Raw genomic sequence first — 17,746 nt, 5'->3', positions numbered from 1 at the left:
CATTCCCCACAGATAACAAAAGTCTGCAGCACTGTCAGATAATCGCTCACCTGGTCCCAGTTTGTTAAGGCCAGGTGGATGAATGGCATCTTGGAGACTGCACTGTCAGCAGTGACCAAAAAGAGCATTAGGGTTCACCTGTATCAGTACCTGAGCCTGGCTTCGAGCTGCCCTCTGTGCCAAGGCCAACTGGCACAGAACAACCCCTGCCATTTTAAACCTGCTTTGCCTCCAAACATGACAAACCTTGCTAACTTCTGAGCCATCCCCAGAAGATGTCTGGGAAGATCCAGGCCAAGTCATGCCAAGAACTGTACAAATATAAGGCAGCAATCCATGGATCAGGATTGTCCCCACTCCTTAGTACTAGTAGGGAAAATCTTTTGGAAACAGCTTAGACAACTTCAGCTCCATTTCAGGAAAGGTGCCCTGTCCTCTCTGCACACCTTGCCCTGCACTTCCTTCTGCTCTGTGCACCAGAATTTTGTTCTGAGCAGGTCCAGCAGGCACTGCACAGACCCTCAGACTGATGGCAGAGTAGCACAAGGAAATAAAATGGGGCCTGAAATAAAAATGATCATTCATATTTCAGTAAGTGTCTAAATCTTATTTTTCCATTAATCTTTACTAACGGCCCTTTAACTCAAAAATTCTAAGCAGACATCTAGGACTAATTACTCTGATAAAATTCAAGACTCAAGCATAAGCCCAGTTTTAACTTCTGTCAAGTAGGTCAACTTTATAAATCATTAGCACTGCCATCCACCCATTGAACCGAACAGCCCTACCACTAGCAAGAAACACGATCATCAAAAATCTCCTAAATCAGTAGAAGTTTTACCCCAAGTCTCTGCAGAGTTGCTCTTGCTGAGGGGATTCCTCTTCAGGGCTTGCTGCTGTTCCCCTTGATTCATCTGTGAGAAGCTTGCCCTGGCCTGGCTAATACCTGGCACAGCCTCCCCCATGCACATCCACCACTTGCCCTGCTTAGTGCAGATGCAGAAGATTAAACTGCTGGCACGTTTTCAGGACCCTAACCTGGGACAGATGGACAGCAGAATTTCTGCAGCCATGCTCAGCATCTGGCTGGCCCTGTGCTTGCAGCCTAACAAAATCTGCAATTAGGAGCAATTCAGACTCATGAAGGGCACCTAAGGAAGCCAAGGAATCTGATTCAGGTTACAGGTGCCACTGCTGCTGCTCTTGGAGCAAACCAGGGTTTAGACATGAACTTTAACCTCCCGGTGAGAGGGGTGTGTGTCAGGGGAGCTGCAGTGCCTGCTGCATGCCTGGCACAGGGCTCCAAGCGTGTGCAGGAGCTCACTGCAGCTGTGCCACTCTGCAGCTTTTGGACAAACATTTGTCAGAAATGTGGGAGAGACCAGCAGCACAGCTCAGCTGCCTGGGGAACAGCAGGGTTAACACTGCTGGCATGAAAAGTCCAGGAGGAAGCTGTCAGCCATTTGAAATGCCTCTGCCATAAAGGCTGGCTGGCTTGGGTTACAGCAGCAGCATCACTTGCAGCTTGAGGCAAACCTTTTGGCTGCAATTCATGGAATCTACACGCTCTGAAGCAAGACACTGGGTGCTGTTACCAAACCAAGGTGCCAGCACCAGCTCAGGGTGTCCTCCAGAGCTGCTTGGTTGCCCTGTGGGAGCACCAGCTGAACTGAGCAAGTGTCCAGGACAGCAAGCAGGCAGGCAGAGACAAGGCACGATGCTGCAGCTTCCATTAGCAAGGTACCCAGGCAGAGCAGGCACTGACTCACAGGCAGTGCAGCCAAAGCCTGGGTGATTTCTCCTCAGTCATGTGAACTGGGTGGACCATGGGCACTGAGTCTCATAATCACCTGTGCAGGTAAAAGAAGGCTGGCTGGCTTACCAAGACACCATGAGTAATCTCTAGATCCTTCAAGGCCTCCCAGTACAAACAGTTGGTAACTCTGTCCCCTGGCTGTACCACAAATACTAATTGTGATCTTGGACTCCCTGATAACAACCAGCTTTTTTCCCCCCCTCTGAGCTCCCTGCAGCTTTTTTGTTCACTGACAAGTGTGAAGTCAGATGAAAGGAGGTATTCAGGAATTTAAAAATGACTTATAAATCACTCTTAAATATGATTTGCTCAATGAGGACAGCTGGGTGGATTGGAATATCCTAACAATAGTCTTTGTGTTCAATTTATTGCTGAAAATACCCTCAGGTAACAAAAAAGTAAATAAAATAACATTTACAAACAGGAACATGCTGTCTTTGTGAGACCATGCTTGTAGCTGGGGGGACTTTAATCTCAAAATTAATGCTCCATGGACAATGGGGAGACTCTAAGACAAGCTGCCCAAGATGGTGTTATGACACTGGGCAGCTGTGCCACTGGAAACTGCCCACTTGAAAGCCTTGATGAATTTATGGATGGAATACATTCACTTGCAGGCTTAGCCTCTCAAAATGACAACAGCCATTTCACACACAGACATAGAGCATTGGGCCAGGACCAGGACAAGCAGGACACAAAGGTGAGGGCACCTCACTGCCCTGGCAGGCAGAGACCAGCCACATGCCCTGTGCTACACAGTCTGCTCTGGGAAGAGCTGTGAGGACACCTCATATTCTGCATAAGCCAGAGGTCCAAGGCCTGCTAACTGGCTGGGGCATTCAGCAGTCACTGTTGTGATTCTCCTGAGTACAGAAAGAGATAACAGAGGGATATGGGGCCTCTGCTCCTTCTTTCCAAAAATGGGCCAGAGTAATTCCCCATTTGCCTGGGGAACAGTGCCTCCTCAGTGCTTGGGGATAAAGGGTCTCCTTTGACTAGGGAGGGCACTGAAACAGCAGAACAGCTGTAACTTCCCAGAGATCATCCTCAGCATCCAGCTGCCTCCTTCAGAAGGCAGCTAAGATGATGTTTGGAGTCAGAAGTGTGGGACAGGATTTCCATCAGGAAGCTCCTGAGCCATACTTCTTCCACAGACACGGCTGAATAACATCACCAACTTCAAAGTTCTTCCATCTCCCACCAGCCTCTTATCCATAGGATATGAAAGGGTTAAAGATGCCACCCAACTCATGACTATCATGGGAAAACTTTGTTCCAAATTCTCCATTTCATGCTGCTAGAAAGCCAACAATCTTGAAATACCTTGTATTAACAAGGCAGTTCTAAAGGGCAGTTTGCATTTGCTTTTAAATCCACTGGTTATCCAAGATTGTCGACTCATGGACAACAGACAGACAAACTCTACTGCTCTTGGAGCACAGGTATTCCTGCAAGCATTACACAAGATGCTAATGACAAAATCTGCAGGCTTAATGCCAAGCATTAATTTATCTGAATCCTATCCTAAATGAAGATCAGAGCCAAGAGGGCATATGTTTTTCTTGCAGCATGTTTAAGAAGTGGAGAGTGAGAAATAGAGCATAGGGCAAAAATGGCAGCAGAGGATCCCCTCCAGGACTTTTCCAGGGCATGGCTGTCTGACTGTGCTCACTTGCATTGTTATTTACGTGTCCTTTTTGCCCTTGTACTCCCTGGACTGAAGGGAGGATGTTTCACAGGAAGGAAGCACTGGCGTGGCTGTACTGAGACAGGACCACCCTGCTTCCCCCACCATGCTGCTCCTTTCTACAGAGGAGGGAAAGAGTAGGAAATTCACATTTTCTCTCTCATCTTAGTTAGCAGTAAGGGGATGAAGCTAACCTCAGCCCAGCTCTGATTTCACACAGGGTTAGTGTCCAAAGCTGGAGCAGGTTGCTCAGGACTGCATTAAGTTCTGAAAATCTCCAGGGTCAGAAATCCCCCAATCCCTTGGGCCCTGTTTCCTGTCAGAACAATCTCAGGGGGAAAATTATTGTCCTTTATGTTCAGTCAGAATTCACCATGCTGCAACTTTCTGCACCTGGAATGGGGCAATACCCAGCATCAGTTCAGACTGGTGGATGAATGGATTGAGAGCAGCCCTGCAGAGACAGACTTGGGGGCATTGGTGGACAAAAATTGGACATGACCCAGCAATGTGTGCTTGCAGCCTAGAAAGCCAACAGTGGTCCCTGGCTGCATCAAAAAAATTATGGCCAGCAGGTCAAGGGAAGTGATTCTTCCATTCTGCTCTCATGAGACCCCACCTGGAGCCCCACATCTGGAGTCCTCAGGAAGACTACAACAGGTTCACAAGAGGCCACAATACAAAAGATCCAAGGGCAGTAATACTTCTGTGAAGAAGGACTGAGAGACTTGGGGCTGTTCAGTCTGGAAGAGTCTGGGGAGACTTTATAGTGGCCTTTCAATATATAAAGAGGGTTTCTAAGAAAGGCACAGACAGACTTTTTACTGTGCACTGTAGTGATGGGATGTGGGCACTGGTTTCAAACTAAGAGAGTAGGTTAATATTGGATATAAGGAAGAAATTCTTCCCTGTGAAAGTGGTGAACCACTGGCACAAGTTGCCCAAAGAAGCTGTGGATGCCCCATCCCTGGAAGTGCCCAAGGTCAAGCTGGATGGGGCTTGGAGCAACCTGGTCTAGTGAAATACCCACCTGAATGTCATGATACTTCAGACACCATCTCACTGGTACTGAGCAGAAAAGAGCAGCCTTCTCTTCATCTGCCTCACATGCTGCCAATGCTTTGCTGACCCTACCTTGCTGCTGCCATTCTTGCTTTTGCAGAGAGAGACACTCTGTGTGCCCCACCAGCTCCCACACAGCTGGGCTCCAAAGCAAGGGCTGTGCTGAATTCCCAGCCACATGTCCCAGCAGTTGTAACAGTCACTAGAGGCACACAGGGCAGAGATTACTAAAAAAAGAAAAAAAAAAAAAAAAAGAAAAAAAAAAAAAAAAAAAAAAAAAAAAAAAAAGAGAAAACCCACCCTGCTCTGCAAATCAGCTCAAAGCGTAGGCAGCAGAGGAAAAGTGAATGAAGATGATCTGTGTGTAAGGACTTGGGAGCACGTTCCTGTTGTAAGACAGCCAGAGAAGGCAAAACAGAGAATGGGGCTTGCCACTCCTGCTGCACCTTCAGGCAGCCTCTCAGCCCAGCTCTGCACACCAGCTATCAGCAGCCTGTTTGTGCTCTATGCTCTGCAGTGACTACACCCCAGAGAGCCTCCCCATCTTCCCATCACTGCTGGAAAAGAGTTCCCCACCTGCACAGCTGGTAATGCTCCACTGCAGCATTGTTCCTGCAGTCACCTTCAAACACACCATTCCATAGCTCTCCCAAAGCACTGCTGATACTCTACAGCCCCTTCACAGCCCCTCTGACAGTGGTTACACACAAAAGGAAAAGCCCTATTCCAAACGGAGCTTCTTGTTCCCTTGCTCTGCCCAGTGCAAAAAAGGGAACATCCAGAGAATTTTAGATCATATGCAGACAGTTTACAATACACTAACAGGCAAAACTCACACAGAAACATCAACACCCACATTACACAGGATACCTTTATGCAAAGACATTAGTCACACTCAGCAACACTAAAAACAATCCTGAAGAGCAGCCATAGAGAATGGGATATAGACAGAAGAGTGAGAGACTTCATTAGGAATTTTCAATTGCTTCAAGTTCAAATTCTCACCACAAAGCAGTACTAGTAGTAATTTATTATCATCCAGGAATTATTGTTTTCCAGTAAAAACAGACATATTTCCAAATGATTCACACTACCTGAGAAATCAATGTTTTTGCAGCTCTGTTCCAGATCCTAGGTCAGAAATCTCCATTCTATTCCGGTAAATTCCACTTAGATATCACATGTAACAACAAGTTCTTGAAGAAGTTTCATCAGATTTTCCCTTTAAGGTAACCCACTGCACTCCCACGTGAGGCATAGGCACCTCAAAGGCACAAGTAGCTCAAAGTGCTGCAGTGGAATCAGATGATCAGCACAACCTTGGAGCCTCTGCAGCCTCAGAAACATATCCTGTGATTTTCAAATCAATCCAGTGGGGAAGACACACTTAAGAGCCAGATAATGCATATAGATGCAATTTTAATTAAAGCAATTTTGAGAATGAATGTGAAAACGGAGCCTGACAGATTTTGCTGCAACACGTACGGAGGGTGCAGCACTGCAGCAAAAGCTGTCACTCCCATCTGTACAGAGCTGTGCTGCATGCAGCACGGCTGGCAGGACTGACAGCACAGCCACACTGCCAGGAGTCCAGAGCTGCCTCTCTGCAAGCACTGCATTGCATGCAGCAACACAGGAAAATGTGAAAAGTAAGCATTCAAGGTAAAGAGAAAGATTCTTGTGCTAATTAAAAGAGCTGCTTGAGCTTACTTTCATCGTGATCAGTCATGCAGAAAGACATTTTCAGCTTAGGATGAAGCATCTGTTTTTAGAGGTCAATTAGAACACTGCAACACTTACACAAGAAGTAGGAACATGGGCCCTACCCTGTCACACAGCAACATGCTCCCTCTTGTGCTCCCACACAATTTTACTTACCCTGGCACTGGCACTTGCAGTGCAGTGTACCTGCTGTCACCTGCTGCAGGACCCTCAGGGGAGCTGGGAGCAGTCAATGAGATGACCTGGTGGCCTCTGGCTCCCAGAGTAGAAGAGCTGCTGTCCTGGAGCAGAGGGGATGTGTGTCACCAGAAAGTTTCCTCATCTGCCCCACAGGACTGCTGTGCCACCACACAGGTCAGGCAGCCCTCTCACATCACCTGCCTACAGCCACAGATGCCTTCCTCTCCTACTGTGCAGCCTGACACATGAGCCCCAAGCTCCAGTGGTTTTGTAATATTAACCACCAAAGCCGAATCCTACCGGGCTAAGAAAGCCTTGGTTCTCATCTCCTGCTGCTCTGCTTTCTCAGAGGCATGCAGTGCACAATCCAGGACAGCCACAACACTATTTGGAAGGGGTCTGAATGAAATCATTCCTACTATTTCTGAGCCAAACAACCACAAATCCAAGCAAGGAACAAGAGGGTTTTGTGGCAAAAAAATCTTATTTAGATCAATGCCCCTTCCCCCCCTCCGGGCATCAAGTTTGCGAGTTGAAATCACAAACCTCAAAATAGGCTGAGTTAATGAGTTAATTCAATACTAAGGTTTGATACTATGGCCTGGGCAGTACAGCAGGCCAAACTATGACTTAATCTATGACTTAAAAAACAATTAGCTAAGTAAATTCAGAACTATAAATGTTTACATGCAAGGGCTTGTCCATTCAGTACTGATTAAAAATCGTTAAAGCCTACACTTTCCCCTTTGTGACTTGAAGCAGCAAAACCACCACATTCCTCACAAACCGGGGCAGACAGGAAGGAGGAAGGATGAGGAAGTAGCCACACTTGACAGAGCATGTCTCCCTTTACTTCATCCTAGAGCACCCAGGAGCCCACCTGTCAGGAGCAGGATCTGCCCATGGAACCAGGCCAGGCTCAATGTGCCTGCAACCACGGGAGGACAGTGAGCGTGGCTGGGCTGTGGACAGCTGCTCCCCTGACAGGGCAGGGCAGGATGACAGCTCTTATGCTGCTGCAGGCCAAGGAGCAGCCACACGGAAGTTTCCAGCTCACACAAAGCACTTACACGTGAGACTGGTGCACTTTGCTGGCCCAAGTTCAATAGAGCTGCTCAGAGCCCAGATGACAGGACTCCGAAGTCACTTTGCAAGGAGGACATTTGAGGTTTGCTCAATTCAATGAAGCTCTGACAAACACAGTCAAAAAGATTGGGACTTAATAAATGTAGAGTTTTCCACTGAAGTCCTCTAAACATGATGCCTCAACTCCTCTACCCAAACCTGGGCAGCACTTTGCACGAGCTTGAACTTTGCAAAGGTAGCATGTCCAAACTCACTGCGAAAGCATGGTGGTGACAGAGACCTCAACACAGACAGCAATGCTTAGACTGCACTCATAGGGTGCATTCACCCTTCTGGACTCTGTTTCTATGAGAAATTCAAATGTTCAGGAATACAAATGTTACATTCGCTGCACAACTATCACAAGAAAGCACCAAAATATTCTCAGCTTTCTTTTACAGAAAAGAAAACAGAAACTGTCTGTGCATAACATTCATGTTTTCTGTGCATGCTGATGTCAGGCTTAGGTAAAGCTGTGTGTTGCACCTGCATATCTTACTCCACCTTGGTGAGGGTTAAAGCACACAGGGTTGAGGCATCCTTACAACCCCTTCTCTGCCAATATTAGGGCCTCAGCAGGGGAACATCACCGCCAAAACCTAAGACACCACCAGAGACAAAAAAAGCATTAAGGCCTAAATTGCCACATTCTGATGGCTGACATGCAATGCCACACTTTTTACTTGATCATTTCAAAAACACTGGTTTTCAGGCTGCTGAATCAACCCAAACTCCACCGACTTCACAGGAATGGCATGCCTGGCATGCCTTCTCAGTCAGGGTGGTTATGAAGGCTCCTAAATCTGGACAGTTAAGGGCAAATAGTTTGTGGGTTTTCCACCAAACTGATTCTATCACCAGCTCTAAACCCTCAAATCCAGAGATGTGACTGTCCACAGTGTGTGCAGTGAGTGGCTGCAGTCCCCACCAGGAGAAGGCTGCCAGCCCCTGTTACCCTGGCAAACAGCTGAGCTTGGACAGGGAGATTAATCACACCTTGGCTGGCCACGGAGGGAAGAGGAGATCAAGTTAAAAGACTAAATCCCTCCAAAGATTCAGCCCATTGAAAGCACAGAGAATAAGAGCATGGAAGGACAAAGCCAACCACCAGCTTTGGGAATGCAGGAAATGCTAGCAAGCAACACCTGCTCATCAGCTGTCACCAAGTATTTGAAAACATTCATGCTTTCTACTTCATACGTGCAAATACAACCATTACCCAAGGCAAAAAGTCTGCACAGCAGGCCTTAGACGTGCAAAGACGTCTGTAACCATAACCATCACAACAAAGGTTCACCATTCTAACGTGTTTGAAAGGCTCCCACGATCTGCAGCCCACTAGTTAGTGTAAGACATATTACTGCAACAAATCATCACCCTCGTGGGAATCTTCCAATCAAAACGACCTCCTAAAGAGATTATGCTTCATTTAGTGTAACAATTGTATCAAAATTGTCCTTTTTTTTGTCATTTCGCTCAGTAATGCCAGCCATACTTTCTGAAAAGCTTCCATGGGGAAAGAGGCCTCTGGTTCCTCACCAACTGCAGCCCACGGTGAGAAGGAAAGGTTTCACGGAGGACATGCACAACCTCAGAATCCCTAGATACAATACTCTGGTAAGGTCACGCTCATAGATGTAATCACCAACCCATCTGAACATACAAAACAACGTGGTCTAGACTGCAAAGCATATTGGGCTTTTAAATATTATCATTTCTTGTAATGGCCACATTTGAGAGTTCTCTTTTCTAACACGAGTTATTTTTACCTACAATTCCTAGCTTCATATTAAATACAGAAAATCAGTAACTTAGTCTCAATTGGGCAATTTTCAGAACACACAGACAGCCAGAAGGCCAGTGAAAAGTCTACACTCCTGCAACTTATTTTTACTTCTTAGGAAGTCAGCATTGGCCTGTACTGGAGTGCAGAAACTTTACCATTATGAGTGAGCTGGGGTTGAAGAACTACTTAGACCAGGAGATGCAGGGGTTAGTTAATGGGGACCTGATTACTCTTGAATTGTGCTGTTCTCCCACACTACTCCCTTTGCCCCAGCTCATTCCTTCCCCCAGGAACTTTCAGACACATATCCAAAAGAAACAGAGCAATCAGCTGTCCGTGTCCTCCTCCTCCTCCTTGCAGTGTTACAGAGGGCTGGCTGCCCTGAGCAGCCCCAGGTATCCAGGCTCGCTGCCTGGTGAGCGGGTCCCATGCCCAGGAGGGGTCTTGCACACCAGGCCCCCGCACAAGTTTCACAAATATCGGCGGGGGTGTCAGCCTGGCAGGCACTGCCGACCGCTCTGTGCAGCCCTTAGTGCTGCAGAGCCGATACAATGGAGGAATTACACTTCTGCGAGTGCCGCAGATGCAAAGCGGCCACAGAGCACGCTGTCCCTGCCGAAATACGCCAGCTGCCTACTGGCTGCACAAAGTGAGCAGAGCACAGAGCTGCCGGTTCTGGGCTCGCACAGACCGTAACACTGCGGAACGACGTGCCCCTCGATGTCCGGCAGGGCAGCAGATGCATACCTCTGCCATGAGGCTGCAGGCATGCGGTAAGTTACTGCGGTTTTTCCCCCTAAACACGGAATGCCACAGACGATTCCAGGTTGTAAAAATCCCCCTTGCCACTGTCATCGCCGCTCAGAGAGGCGCTCACCCACCCCAGCGGCTCTCGATCAGCAACAGCCCCAACACACGCGGAGCACTCCTTCCCCTGATTTTTGTGGAACATTGTAACAGAATTTATTAGTTGAAACCTAATCCCACTGCACCTAACTCAAATGTGCTGATTAGTCGGGATGGTCGCTTTAACTTGTGTTTAATTGGTTTAAAGGCTTCAGACGTAGCATTAGAAGGGGGGAAAAAAATGCAGATTTGCAATGAGAGCGCAATCACCAAGGACAACCAGCAAAGGTTTGCTGTGCCACTGGCTTCACACGCCAGCACATGGGACACCTGACAAAGCCAAATGGGGCAAGCTTCAGAAATTTTCGAAAGAGGCAAAGAAAAGTTTCACAATGCCCCGTCAATTAATTCCCTCACGACGGGGCAGCAAAGAAGACTGAAGTGATTAATAAAGTCTGAGCATCAGAAAAGCACATATATAAAAGAACGTTATTAATTATATGTTAAACGTATGAGCGGGCTGGGAAAGAAGGGGGAACTGAGGAAAAATAAGCAACAGGAAAGGGAGTATGTGGCTGCAGCAAGGCGAAAAAAAAATGGTTATCCACAGAAAACGCGTTAAGCGGCTGGAAACCTCCAAAATCTCAACCAAGCCTCAGCCGATGCAACTTCCTTGCGGGCAGCTCGCGACAGCGAGGACCGGTGGGACGGTGCCCTTCCCGGGCGGGGACGGCACCGATCTCCGCTCAGGAAAGCGGCTGTTCCGGTCCCGTCGGAAGGAGCCCGACGGCGGCTCCATTTCCGAGCGGGAGCCGAGGCCCCGGCGGGCGCCTCAGGGCCGGGTCTCCCGGGGGGGGTCCCCGCCGCCGCCACCGCCGCCACCCGCGGGCGACCCGGCCTTGAGGCACCCGCTCGCCCGCACGGGAAGGGACGGGAAAGGCGGCGGCGGTCAAAGACAAAGCGGATGCCTCAAATTCCTCCCCGCCCCGCCGGTCCGCGGCACCCCCCGCCCTCCGCCCCTTCATCGCCCATCTCTGCCTACCTGGGCAGCAGGAGCGCCAGGCTTCCCTCCCTCCCAGCCCGGGCTTGGGCAGCCGCAGCCCGCGAGGGGCTCCGGAGCTCGGGCGGCGGGTGCGGGCGCTGACAATGAGGGGAGGGACGCGGTACCGGGCGGTGCTTGACGTCAGCGGGAGCGGGGCGGAGGCTGGCGGCCCGGCCCGGCCGCCGAGCAGCTCCGCGGCGTCCGCCCCCGGCCCTGAGGAGGGCGGGGAGGGCCCGGCCGCCATTTTGGGGGGGGTTCGGAGTGCGCTTGGGGCAGGGAGGGGAAACTTTCCGAAAGGCCGCAGGGAGGAGCCGGGCGGGGCTGGGAGTGGCGGTGCGGCGCAGTGCGGGCGCTGCCGTGCCCGGTTGGGCGGTGGGTTCGTGCTCCAGAGCCTGCCGGACAGCCCCTTCTTCTCCGGCCCTGGCCCGGGGCTACCGCTGTCTCGGGGCTTTGGTGTCGGGGCAGCCAGTGCCGGCTCTTTAAAAGCAGGGCAGAGCCCCTTGCCAGGTGGCACAACGAGGTGTCTTCCTCCTCTCCCATCTCACCCCCCCATTTAGTGGCATCTCTTGGAGAGTTGGTCAATCCAGCTGAGGCTGATTCCACCTCTGGTATCTGCAGTCCGGGATGCCGCGATGGGATCAGAGACGAGAGACCTTCCCCAGCACTAACCGGACATGTTGCTCCCGGTGTACCTAAGCAGAGCCCCGGGACTGCTGCCCGGGCGGGTGACTCGGTGAAGGACAGCGGGACAGAGCCCGCTGCTCTGTCCGTCACCGCACTGCCCTTGCCCAGCTCAGTCCACTGCAGACATGGTCAGAGGCCGGTGAGCAATTCCAGCCTCCCGGCCAGGGGAGACGTGGCAGGCTTGGAACCTATTGGCCATTGTGGGGACATCTGGGGAAAAAGTGGAGCTGCCTCCTCACCTTATAACATCTATCATTCCATTTGTCCCTTTCTGTACTTTTGTCTGCACTAAATCCCCATCATTAAAGAAAAAAAATTGCTTTCTCTTACAGCAGCCAGAGCTTCCATACTTTTCCTCTACATCATTTCCTTTCCCTGGGCAGACATTTCTAAGTCTCTAGCCTCACACCACTAAGCTTTTTTCTCCGAAATACCAGCCTGGGCAGTGGCATCCCTTGTTGCCACAGACACTGTACCACCAGCTGTACTATTCTGCTTCCCCGTGACACAGAGCAGGCAGGTTGTCTCTCACTTGTATCCAGAGATGTGACATTTATCATTCCCTGGGTTTCCATTCACTCTCTTCCTCACACTGCAGACCCCACCCAGCAGCTGGTTCAGTTGCCACCTTGGTGAGGGGCTGCTTTCTCCTCTTTTGTCAGCTCAGCTCAGTTTGTTTCCCCTCACCTCCCTCCATCACTGAGTGGTCAGGATTTTACCTCGCACCTTGTGCTTTCCCTCCAGCAGCAGCTCACTGTGCCAATGCTGCTGGGATCTGGTGGCACAGGAGGCTGAGGAGTCTCTCACAGTCCTTAGGGAACATTTGCTCGTTTGCATTTACTGCATGATGAGGACTCACCAATGCCTGAGGCATGGTTGCAATGCTTATCTCTTGAATTGGAAGGATTGGGTGCTGGGTTTCCAAAACCCAAAGCAGGGTGCCAGCACCACTGGTAGAAAACTTTTTCCCCAGATGTCCCCACAATGGTTGGTAGAAAGGCTGTATAGTTCCAAGGGATGTAAGTGATGTGGGCAGGTGTGACCAGAGATGATGGGCAAGGGGAGATGACAAACACAATAAAATCATGAATGACATGCGGAAGCAGCAGAAGCTGTCGGTGTGTGTGACAACAGAGGATCCATATGGGTGTAGTAGCTTTAAACAAACAAAAGTAACTCATGCATCTTATGAACAGCTTGAGAACGTGAGAAATGGATGGCTCTAGGATGCCATGAACACCAGAGGTATGAGATTCAAAAGGGATTAGCCAAACTTACAGAGAGCAGATTTCTCAGTGGTTATTAAAAATGTCTATCTGAGTCATCTTCCAGTTCATGAAGTCCCTGAACTGACTCTTCAGGTATTGCTATTCTGTACTCCCTCTGCTCCCCATGTTTGTATGGTGAATGTAAGTGTGGTGTCTGAGTTGATCTTGTTGCTGCTGATACATGCAATTGCATATCCCTCCTAAAATTGTGTGTATCGGCTGCTTCTTCTGCACCAATTTTGGAATGTGTTCAGTTTATCAAACTGGCAGACAATTAACTCAGACTGAATACTTCTCTGCCTCTAGCAAATCGAATTAGCCCACTGTTTTCTAAGCCGGTGGTTCTTGCTTCTCTCTGCAAACTAGAAGTAGAGATTCTCCTGTTATTACCTGATTCCCAGTCTTTAGGTTTTAAGTATTTAGAAGATCAGAGTCATGATAAGATCCTGATACTTGTTGAATTAACTTCTAACAGCTCCTGACAGAGCTGGAGCCTTGGTTGTGCTAGATGCCACGCAGAGTTTCAGAGCAGTACTAAACACAGCAAGCAGAGAAAAAGAAACAGAATTATGCTTGTGTGGACAGAAGTGCTCCATGGCTTGCTAGTCTCACATCATTATCAGCAGTTTATAGGGAAATGTAAGTTGGGTTTGGAGTTTTGTGTGTATAACTGTTTCTTGTTCCTAGACTCAGCAAGGTGCCACCACAAGCCCCCAGAGAAGTCTGTAACCATGTCAAGGTATGGTAACAAAGACATTGAGAAGCCTGCAGCACATAAGAAATGGGTTGATGTAAGTTTGTACTTCTACTGTCTTCCTCTCAGTCAGAAAGCATAAACACCATCTCCTCAAACTGAGCCTTCACCATATCACCAGATTCAGAAGGAGCCAGAACCTGACACACCTGGAGAACACCAGGATGGGGAGTGGCAATTGCTGGAAATAATAAACAAGATTTACACACACTATGAGTAGGGTTTGTCTGAATACATCAGACATCTCCACTACTGATTCTTCTACACAAGTCTCATTTCAATCTTGCAACCTAGGTAATATAAATAATGTCAATAAAGTCAGTTGGTTTGAGGGGATGTTTCACCTCTTCCTGGAGCAGACATCTTAAAAATGTCAGCTGAATTAGGTCTACACACGGGGCCAGAAAGGGTGCATTTAAACCAAGGGGGCTTGCCAAAATAATTTCAAGATTAGCATCTTTGAAATTGTCATTGAAAAGGTGATTGAAAAGTGTTCCTGGTGATTGAAGAAAACAAATGTCATCATACCTGGCATCAAGAATGGCAAGAAGGAGGATTCAGGCAATACTCAGCTGGTTGGTTAGTCTCAACTCAGCCACTGGGAAGACTGGACAGCACATCCTCCTGGAAGCTATTTCCAAACATTTTAAGGACTAAGAAGTGACTGGAAGGAGCCAGCAAGGATTTACCTGACCAACCTGATTACTTTCTACAGAGAGACAGCAGCCTGTGTTGCCCACGGGAAGGTGCTTGGTGCTGTACTGATTGATTGTAGCACTGGCTTTATCAAGGCTTTTGACATGATCCCCACAGAATGCTTGTAGGCAAGTTGGTGAGATTTGGACTTGAGTGTGAAGGGAATGAAGAAGTGGCTTGGTGGCTGAGCTGAAAGGCTCATATCAACCATCTGAAGTCCAATGGGCAACTAGTTCCTAGGGGCATCCATCAGGGATGCATGCTGATGGGTCAGTAGTCTTTAATATCTTTAATAATGACCTGGACAATGAGTTGTCTTGCACACTCAGTAAGTGTGCAAACCAAACACCAAACTGGGGAGAGCAGTTGCAATATGTTGTAAGTCAGAGCTGGAGAAGAGGATCTCCTCCTCAGTAAGAGATCTAGAAACACCACTGCTCTGGAGATGTAACTTGCCACCAGTAGCTGGAGGTTCTGTATATGTGAAAAAGATGACATAGAGGAAATCTGGCAGAAAGGGCTCTTAACTTCTCATTTCCTTCTTTGTTACCAGTAATGATGAAATCTAAATGCAAAATCTGTTACTGACCAGAACTGTATGGAATATGTGACTAGTCATTGGTGTTCTCAAGTGAATCATCTTGGCTGTATTGAAAAAGAATTCAGGTGGATGAATTTTGCTGGAGCCGTTGGGAATTCCTCGCCTGTGAATGACAAGAGGTACTGAGCACCTGTAGTGAAATTGTCATAAAACAAATTGCATGGGACCCATAGTTACATCTGTCTCTCTGGACATTTGTTCAAGGACTTACAAGGTTTACTGCAGAGGGAGTTGTGAACTCAAAAAAGGAAAGCAGGGAACTGAGTTGTTTCCGTATTAGTTCAGAATTTGAAATTGTCTATCAATCATTAACTGCTGTGGAATAGACAGGAAAATACAAACCATCATATCTTCACAGTGCCAAAATCCCTTTTGTATTAGAATATCAGAGTGGTATCATAATTGTAAATGAAAGCATTCTGACACTGTGTTATAAGGCATGTTCTGCAAAAATATTTCCTTCATGTCATAGACTGATTGCATATACAAAACAGGAAGAGGACTTTTGGGCACATTTGTTTGTGAGGATGTGATCAGTTCATCAATAGGGCTTCATATACTTAAGTAGTTTTACATATATAGCATTTGTTCCTTTGTACTCCCCTGACAAGGAGCTGTTTTCAGATTGGTGAGCATGGTAGGATTGCTTCAACCCATGGGTTTTCAATGGCCATCTTTCTTTCACATAGCAAGGTTCAGGTTTGTCCTGGGAGGAGTGATCATGTTCCACTTTCATTGTCCTGCCAGTCTTCAGTCATGGTGACTCCTCATTGCTGAAACTCATCCTCTTCCCTGGTTGTAGGAATAACCTGCACTGGAATTTAATTGCAGGGTGCTGCAGTGAACAGGCATGCTTTGACATATATTTAGCTATTTCTTCCGTTTTCAATAAATTTTACATTATCATTGAAATTATTATCTTCTTGGACATATCAATACTGCTATACAAACATGACATGTTTTAACTTACCTTTGTGCTCAGCATTGCAAGAGCTTCACAGGAGACTCACTGAGATATCACTCAGCCCTCATGTACCTCCTGTGAAATACATTTGTGTGCTCTGGACTGCAATTCACAGAGCATTGTAAAACATGGTAAATATGGACATTGATCTCTGTGGCATGGAAGCCTCCTCCTTTCAATTCAGAGGCTGTGGGTGTTATTTATCTTTAACTTATGATCATCCCTAGCAAGTGTTTTCATCTGCCAGTTCCATAGCACTATTTTTTCCAATATAAATTGCTGAGGCACACTATCAAATATTTACTAACAATAAGAATGTTGTAATATTAGATCAAGTGCCTTTTAAAATTAACTTATAATCTAATCAAAGAAAGGGCTTACTTTGCTTACTTTTGAATTAAACAAGATCAAAGAAGCATGGTGGATCATCTTCCTATGCTGTATTTTGCCATTCTGTTCTTCATTCGAAGTCAGTAGTAGGAAATACAGGAAAAGGACAAAAGGGAATGGACTAGCTAGCCTCCCAAAGGCCCTTCCAGGACCATGATCTGGAATTTTTTGTTTCACATTGAGCAGGTGAATCACCCAGGGATCTTGGAAGTCATCACAATCTGGACCCAGGTGAACATTTTGGACTATCATCATCAGAGGAGGATGAAAAATTGACTGCTGTTATAACAGCACATTGAACAGGACCAGGGACTGGCCTCTGGTGTGGGAGTTCAGTTGTCTGCACTAGTTAATATCCAGTTAATATCTACATTAATATCTACACTATTGATGGTTCAGCTGTGGCCTGTCTCAGCTCACATGTCCCCAGGCAATGCACCAGCACAGCTCAGGGGTGAGCACAGGCAAGAACCTGCACTGACAGTGGCCACTCTGGACACACTTTGGAAGCAGACTGAGTGGACACGGCCATGTCGTGGCACCATCAACATCTCTTAAGCTTGACAGAGCTTAAGATGCACTTTTGGGAGGGTAGAGGAGCCATGTACCAAACAGAGCAGCTTCAAATGCCTTCAGTGAGAGAGAGGACTGCTGTTCTTTGGCCACACAACTGCTCTGTCCAGCTCTGCAGCATGTGGGTGCTCCTGGGCCACCATCCCCAGCACAGGCACCAGCAGCAGGGAGAAGCTGCAAAGCTGTGCTGCAAAAGCAAAGGAGAGGCTGAAACCTGGGGTGGACACGTGCACTGTGGGGGAGTGTTTTGGGATGGCCACAGCAGTGGATGGTGGAGATGAATTGGGGCAGGCTGAGAGATGGAAGGGCAGTCAGAAGGATGATGGGGTGATTTTCAAAGCAATGTGTGGCTCTCATATTCAGTATAGACACGACACTTCTAATGTAAAATGCCCAGAGACTCAAACGTTGCAGGAAATTTGAGCTGCATTACTTGGTGTGCTGTCTTGTCTGAGACTTCATCCAAGACCTCCATGTGCCACCTTCCCACCTGCCAAATCAGGGACATAATCCCAGAGGTAGAGAAGTGTGTGTGTTAGCAGAGACCCAG

At 47.9% G+C, this 17,746-nt stretch overlaps 1 protein-coding gene across 2 annotated transcripts in view; it reads right to left on the bottom strand.

Annotated features, from left to right (window-relative positions):
• LUZP1 (leucine zipper protein 1) overlaps positions 1–11,372 on the bottom strand; it is a 29,089-nt gene extending 17,717 nt beyond the window's left edge. Inside the window, exon 1 of one of the 2 annotated variants that reach the window (XM_014881305.2) lies at positions 11,267–11,372. The gene's annotated coding sequence lies outside the window, so the exon portion shown is untranslated. Of the gene's footprint in view, positions 1–5,659; positions 5,798–11,266 lie in introns of those variants that run through there. The other variant, XM_088178477.1, reaches the window with a different exon arrangement.
• Between the last annotated feature and the right edge of the window lie 6,374 nt (positions 11,373–17,746).

This window comes from Sturnus vulgaris, chromosome 24 (assembly GCF_052056855.1).
Source record: "Sturnus vulgaris isolate bStuVul1 chromosome 24, bStuVul1.hap1, whole genome shotgun sequence".
Taxonomy (NCBI): Eukaryota; Metazoa; Chordata; class Aves; order Passeriformes; family Sturnidae; genus Sturnus; species Sturnus vulgaris.
This window is presented reverse-complemented; position numbering and strand designations above follow the sequence as displayed.